The following is a 7,815-nucleotide window of genomic DNA, read 5'->3' as shown; positions in this document are numbered from 1 at the left end:
GAGGAGAGCATGACGTTGGATAGAAGTGGGTGGAGGGGTAGTATCTATATGGAGGAAGGGGTCTGATTACTGCATTTATTTGTGTTGAACCCTAGTTTTGATGATGACAAAGAAACAAAGATGCAAACTAAGTAGTGAACTAATGAGTTATTTAAGTGTATGGTGTTTAAGGTATCAATGAAAGGAACTGGGAGAATACGAAGTCAAGGAAGAAGTCAAGAGAGGATTTCAAAGGCTAAGTAAAGAAGTTTCTATATTGATACTGGAGCAAGCATTGGATCAAGAAAATAGTTTTTATTTCTAGTTCCAATGTAAAGGAACAAAGAAAGAATGGTAAGGACAGTGGCAGTTTATTTGAGAATGAGAGTTTGTTCCTTTGTAAGGAACAAACTAAGTGGCACTAACGAATATGTTAAAAGGAACTTAGTTAAATAAAAGGAACTAGACTTAGGCGTGCAACAATATAACGGTTAAAAATATATTGAGTAAGTCATGCCTAAATTATAGGAAATTAGTTATTCTAATTTCAAATGATAAAATCAGTTTTAAAAAGAAAATCTGTTTTAAGAAAAGATTTTATTTTTCGGAAAATAAGAAAATAAATATCCGGTTTTAGAAAGAATTTGTTTAAAAGATATTATTTTCTTAAAGATTAAAAATTCAGTTTTAAAGATAAAAAGTGTTTTAAAAACTGATTTTCGGATAAAGCTCAAGGAACTCCTATTACTTATAGTAATGGCTAAATATATCCACGTTCATTTATAGTTCATGGGATCATGGGACATAGTGAAACGTGTTCCTTAGGGGAAGGAACATCATGGGTTAATGGACTAACATATGTACTCTAAGTTTAATCCCACGTTCTTCATGATTAACACTATAAATATAGAAGTCTAGATAAGTTCCAAAGTGTGTCTGACTAAGTAATTAAGTGAGTTTAACTAATTAAGTGTCAGTGCCTTCATTCTCTCATAATAGCCATTTGTTCTTTGCCTTCTTACTCTAATTCCACTAAGCTTATTTCGATCAATTGTATTTTGGTTTTTGGGGTAAGGGAACTTTGAGTGAAGTTCTGTAAGAGAAGGCTTTGAGTGAAGCTTGTATGTGTAGAAAACTTCGAGTGAAGTTGAGAGGAACTGCTGTTAAGGGAACAGTGGCTCAGGAACTTGAGTTTAGGAACTCAAGGTGTGGCTCGAGTTAGAATTAGGTTGTAACAAAGTTGTTTGGCCTAATTAGTGAAAGTGTTGAGTTTAAAATCCCTAGTGGTCGAGGTTGTTTCTTCTTGTTGGGCCCAAGAAGTTTTTCCTCGTAAAAATCCCTTGTGTTCCTCTAGCTTGTTTATTCGTTTAAGTTTTAATTTCCGCAAAAAGTTACGTTTATTTCTACACCTACAATTCACCCCCCCTCTTGTAGTGTTCCTAGGGAAATAACAATTGGTATCAGAGCTAGAACTCACGTAAGATAGGAAACCCTATTGAGAAAAAGATCCAAGGAACAATGAATACCACCGAGAAACTTGAAGAAGGTTATTCCACTCAAAGGCCTCCTATGTTCAATGGGAAGTACTACAACTATTGGAAGAACCGCATGGAGATATTCATCAAAGCTGAAAACTATCAGGTATGGAGAGTCATTGAAGTTGGTGATTTCGAAGTCACAACTACAAATGACAAAAATGAGGTAACTCTAAAACCCCTCTCTGATTATGACAAATCTGATTTTGAAAAAATGGAAGTAAATGCCATGGCTATAAATATGTTCATTGTGGACTTGGACCCATGACATAAAAAGAGATCATGGGATGCAAATCCGCAAAGCAAATATGGGATTTACTAGAAGTAACCCACGAAGGAACTAATGAAGTTAAAAGATCGAAAATTGATTTACTTATGAATCAATATGAACTGTTCTGCATGAAATCTAAGGAAAGCATCCGAGACATGTTTACTCGTTTTACTAACATTATTAATGAGTTGGCTTTCTTGGAAAGTTTATTTCATCTGAGGAACAGGTTCGAAAGGTTCTTAGGAGTCTTCCTAAGGACAGATGGATGGCTAAAGTCACTGCTCTTCAAGAAACAAAAGACTTCACTAAGTTCAACTTAGAACAGCTGGCAGGGTCACTTATGACTCATGAGCTTCACCTTGATACTGAATATGGTGAAAGCTCCAAATCAAATCAATTGCTCTCAAAGCAGATGATGAAGATGATTCGACACTCAGAAGAAGAAGAAGCAGCCCTCATGGTTCGAAAATTTCGAAAGATGTACAGGAACATGAAGAATGGAAACTTCAAAGGTAAAACTAAGAAATTTTCTAACAAAGCTGCTTGTCATAAATGTGGTAGTACAGATCACTTCATCAAGGAATGTCCTCTTTGGGAAAATGACAAAACCAAAGAAAGGAACAAGGAACGCTTTGCTGAAAGGAACAAAGAATCAAAAGCACCTTTCTCTAAGGCAAATGTGCGCAAAGCTATGATAGCTGCTTGGGGAGATTCAGAGACGGAAGAAGAAGAGGAACAACAACACTGAAGAAACAGCAAACCTTTGCCTCATGGCAAACACTGACGAAAAAGAAGATGAAGAAAAAGTTGAGGTAAGTCAACATGGACTTGAGTCAGACTAGATGGTAAAATAGGCCGAAATATATGATCTTCTTTATGATGCAATTCTTGAATGTAGAGATGAACGTGAAAAACGTGAACAAACGGAACAAGCCTTAAAAGTCTGCAAGGAACACATAGAATGGCTTAAGAAAATGAGAACAGATGTTGAAACAAGATTCTTTGATTTATTTGATAAAAATCTGAAAATCAAAGAATATTATGAAAGTTTGAAAAATGAAAATTATCTAATTAATTTAGAGATTTCACACTTGAAGGAAGTTTGTCCCTGTTCTGAGTTCCTTTGATATAAGATCAACCCCTTTGAAAGGATACAGATCTGAGATTGAAAAATTAATAAAGAGAAAATTATTTTAAAGGAACAGATCTGTAATCTTAAAAAGGAACTGGTTGTCGCAAGGAACAGAGGCAAAATCATGAAAGTTCCTAAGTGGATTGAGAAACCACAGACCAAGAGGAAGGAAGGTCTTGGTTTTGAAAACTACAAGAAAAAAAGAAATATGTTGATCTACCTAGTGAAAGTTTGTATGTATTGTGGCAAGGTAGGTCATTACATAAATCAATGTCAATTAAAATCTGAAATGATTGGGAAAAACGTGACAATAAGTAAGAAAAAATGGGTTGTCAAAACAAATCCTAGTCAAGAACAGGAACCCACGAAAGATGGGGTTCCTACAACTAACACTAGTTGATTTTTGCAGGTTGGAGTGAGGGGGAACAACACATGGTATCTCGATAGTGGTTGTTCCAAGCACATGACAGGAGACAAAACGAAGTTTCTCTCACTCACAACCTATGAAGGTGGAAGTGTAACATTTGGTGATAATAAGAAAGGTAACATAGTTGCTATGGGTAAGGTCGGTAAGTCACCACTACACTCCATTGAAAATGTATTTTTAGTTGAAGGTCTAAAACATAATCTATTAAGCATTTCTCAATTCTGTGACAAAGGAAATACTGTAAAATTTGATAAAGAAAAATGCTTGATCATCAACATTAAAACTAAGAAGGTTATCTTGGAAGGAACAAGGAAAGGGAACACATACATTGTGGATCTAGACCTTGTTCCTCAAATCAATTTAACTTGTCTTAGTGTTATTGAAGATGATTCACTTCTTTGGCACAAGCGTCTAGGACATGCTAGCTTTTCATTACTTGAGAAACTTAGATCAAAATAACTTGTTTTAGGATTACCATCCATAAAATTTCATATTGATCAAGTTTGTGATGCATGTGCACGAGGTAAGCAAGTAAGATCCTCTTTCAAATCTAAAACGATTGTAAGTACCACTAAACCATTAGAATTAATTCATATGGACTTATTGGACCCATGAGAATTCAAAGCAGAAGTGGAAAGAGGTATGTACTTGTATTGTAGATGACTACTCTAGGTACACTTGGGTTATTTTTCTCATCAGTAAAGATGAAACTTATGATGAGTTCCTTGTCTTTGCTAAAAGAGTTCAAAACTTAAGTGGACATAAAATAATGCACATTAGATCAGATCATGGCAAGGAATTCGAAAATTATAAATTTGATGACTTAAGCAGAGATAATGGCCTAGATCATAATTTTTCTGCCCCTAGAACACCACAACAAAATGGTGTTGTAGAAAGGAAAAATAGAACTTTGGAGGAAATGTCTAGAACCATGTTAATTGCTAGTGAACTTCCAAGGAACTTTTGGGCTGAAGCTGTTAATACTGCTTGTCACATAATTAATCGTGCCATGATGAGACCTATCATTAATAAAACTCCTTATGAACTTTATTTTGGAAAGAAACCAAATATCACCTATTTTAGAACATTTGGCTGCAAATGTTATGTGCATAATAATGGAAAAGATAATCTTGGAAAATTTGATGCAAGGAGTGATGAAGCAACATTTTTAGGATATTCCTCACATAGTAAAGCTTATAGAGTATATAACAAAGAACTATGTGTGTTGAAGAAAGCATTCAGTAATCTTTGATGAATCTGACAAACATAATCCAAGTACAGGTTGATGACTATGAGATAGGGTTAGCACAACCAAGTACAAGGAACCAGATTCACAAGAAGAAGAAGAAGTGAAAGAGGAAAGGAACGAGGAATTTGAAAATAATGAATCAATGATGTTCCTGTTCCTCAAGGAGGAGAAGATGCTCCTGTTCCTCAAAGAAGGAACTGAGTCCACCGAGGCTAACAGAGGAACAACTGAGCAGAGTTCCTCATCTACTCAAGGAACTCATGAGGAACAACATGTTCCTATAAGAGAGTTTCAACCAAAACCTTGGAGATTACAAAATCACATCCTGTGGAACTCATAATCAGCGACATATCCAAAGGTACGCAAACTAGATCTCAGTTAAGGAACTTTTGTGCATTTCATGCGTTCCTATCAATGATGGAACCAAGAAATCATGAAGAAGCCTTAACTGACTCTGATTGGATTACTGCAATGCAAGCTGAATTAAATGAGTTTGAAAGAAACAAGGTATGGCATCTAGTTCCTCATCTAAACAACAAAAGTAATTGGCTTAAAATGGGTGTTTAGAAACAAACTAGATGAATATGGAACCATTGTAAGAAACAAAGCTAGACTTGTAGTAAAAGGTTATAATCAACAAGAAGGAATGATTATGAAGAAACCTTTGCTCCTGTAGCTAGATTAGAAGCCATTAGAATTTTAATTGCATTTGCTGCTTACATGGGATTTAAATATATCAAATGGATGTTAAGTGTGCATTTTTAAATGGCTATCTAAACGAAGATGTATATGTTGAACAACCCCCTGGTTTGAAAATAATAATCTCCCAAATCATGTCTACAAGCTTGATAAAGCTCTTTATGGGTTAAAACAAGCACCTAGATCATGGTATGAGAGATTATCAAAGTTCCTTTTAGAAAACAATTTTAAAAGAGGAAAGGTTGATAAAACCTTGTTCCTAAAATCTAAAGGAACTGATATTTTGCTTGTTCAAATATATGTTGATGACATCATATTCGGAGCTACTAATGAAACATTGTGCAAAGAATTCTCAAGTCTCATGAGCAATGAATTTGAAATGAGTATGATGGTCGCCCAGACATAGCTTTCAGTGTTGGTTTGTGTGCTAGATTTCAAGCAAATCCAAAGGAGTCTCACCTCACTGCTGTGAAGAGAATTCTTAGATATCTTAAAGGAACAGATGATATTGGACTCTACTATCCAAGAAGTGATACATTCGAACTAAAAGGATATGCAGATGCAGATTATGATGGAGATCTTGTAAATAGGAAAAGCACCTCAGGTATGGCACAATTCCTTGGTCATAGTTTAGTTTCTTGGAGTACCAAGAAACAAAACACAGTTGCTTTATCCACTGCTGAAGCAGAATATGTAGCAGCTGCTGCATGTTGCTCTCAAATGCTTTGGATAAAACAACAACTTAGTGACTATGGAATAAACTTTGAATGTGTTCCTATTTATTGTGACAATACAAGTGCTATTAGTATATCTAAAGATCCAGTGCATCATTCTAGAGTAAAGCATATACATATCAGACATCACTTTTTAAGAAAAATGTTGAAAAAGGTTTGATTAAACTTGAGTTTTGTCAAACAGATTATCAGATTGCTGATATTCTAACTAAGCCTTTGCAAAGGGATAGATATGAAAAATTAAGGCTTGAGTTAGGGTTAATAAAAATTAAGTGATTGTTCCTATGTCATTCCCCCATGTTTGAATCAATTTGAGTGACTTTGTGTGCTAAAAATAATTGTGTTTAATTGCCTAAGACCATTGCAAATTGGAATGTTGCAAGACATAAACATGAATTCAAAGAAATTAAACAACTCACAAATGTCACATAATACTCCCCTTACTGTTCCTAAGGTTAAGAAACATGCATGATATGAAGGACATTGATATGTAGCATTAGTTGTTCCTATAGCACAAGTTCCTTAGCATTTATTTTCTTTCAAAAATTAAAACTCATAAAAATCCGAAAAAGCCGAAAAATCCCAAAATAAGGGAAATCAGATTTAATTAAGTCTTGATTCTTATTTATTATCTTTTCGTTTTTTTTCTTTTTATTTTTATTTGCTTTATTTTTTTTCCCGCGTGTCATAATTACTATTACATGCAAAACTTCCTCCTTTAATTCATCATAAGAAACCGTGTTCCTCTCAATCTCTTCATCTTCACCATAGCCGAAACTTCATCACACCTCTTGATACTCCATAAAAACCTCAAATTCTTCACAAATCATGGCAAAAACTTCAAGAAACTCTCCTTTTCCCACATCAAAAACTACCGACACTTCAAAAATGGAAAATACTTCATCTCCAACCAAAACCCTTGAAACCGACATAATTCAAGAAAACCCCATAGAGGAACAACAATTAGAATCTCCTAGAAGGAGTATGCGTAGAAGAAAGTTAATTGGGGAAGACGATGAAGAAGAAACCCCGGAACAATCTCAGGGGGAAGAAGAAGAAATCACACCTGTTCCTTCCAAGGGAACTGTTTCTTCATCTTCCAAGAAACGGGTCGAACGAAGTGAATCTAGGTACGTTTTGGGTTTTTGCGTCGATTTAGAATGGGCAAATAAAGTAGAATTTCAAGAATTAACTTCCATTCTAAAGGAACAAGGCATGGAATTCTTGTTTGAATTCGCCTTTAACAATGCTCTTGTTCCTCTAGCTATGGATGAATTCTGTGCAAACTTTGTTAATACTAATGGTATTTGCACAACTGAGGTTAGAGGCAAGAAAATTAGGTTTAATCAAGCCACTTGGGAAAAGTATGGGAAGTTCCTTGCAAAGGAACTGATTTGTATTTTAAACGGAAATGAACTGTTTCTTTTCCGAATTTTCCTCAAGACAAAATCTTAGAATATTTTGGAGGAACTGCTGGCCAAAACAAACTCAACCATAACCTACTCTCTCCCCTTCACAAAGTACTATTTAATTTGGTATGGAGAGCACTCATTCCTCGAACTGAGAAGAGGAATGAAGTGGGTCTCCTGGATATGTGTTATATGTTTTGCTTGGACCACCATATACAAATCAACTTCCCTTCCCTCTTCATTCAACATCTTACTCATTGTATAGAGAATAACTGTGTTATTGGGTACGGTGCTTTGATAACATCTTTACTTCATCACTTTGAAGTAAGACTTACGGGTTGGACCACAATAGGAGTCAAACAAGGGAACATCTTGAATGA

The sequence above is a fragment of the Beta vulgaris genome, chromosome 4, assembly GCF_026745355.1.
Source record: "Beta vulgaris subsp. vulgaris cultivar EL10 chromosome 4, EL10.2, whole genome shotgun sequence".
Lineage (NCBI taxonomy): Eukaryota > Viridiplantae > Streptophyta > Magnoliopsida > Caryophyllales > Amaranthaceae > Beta > Beta vulgaris.
Note: the sequence above shows the minus strand (reverse complement) of the source record.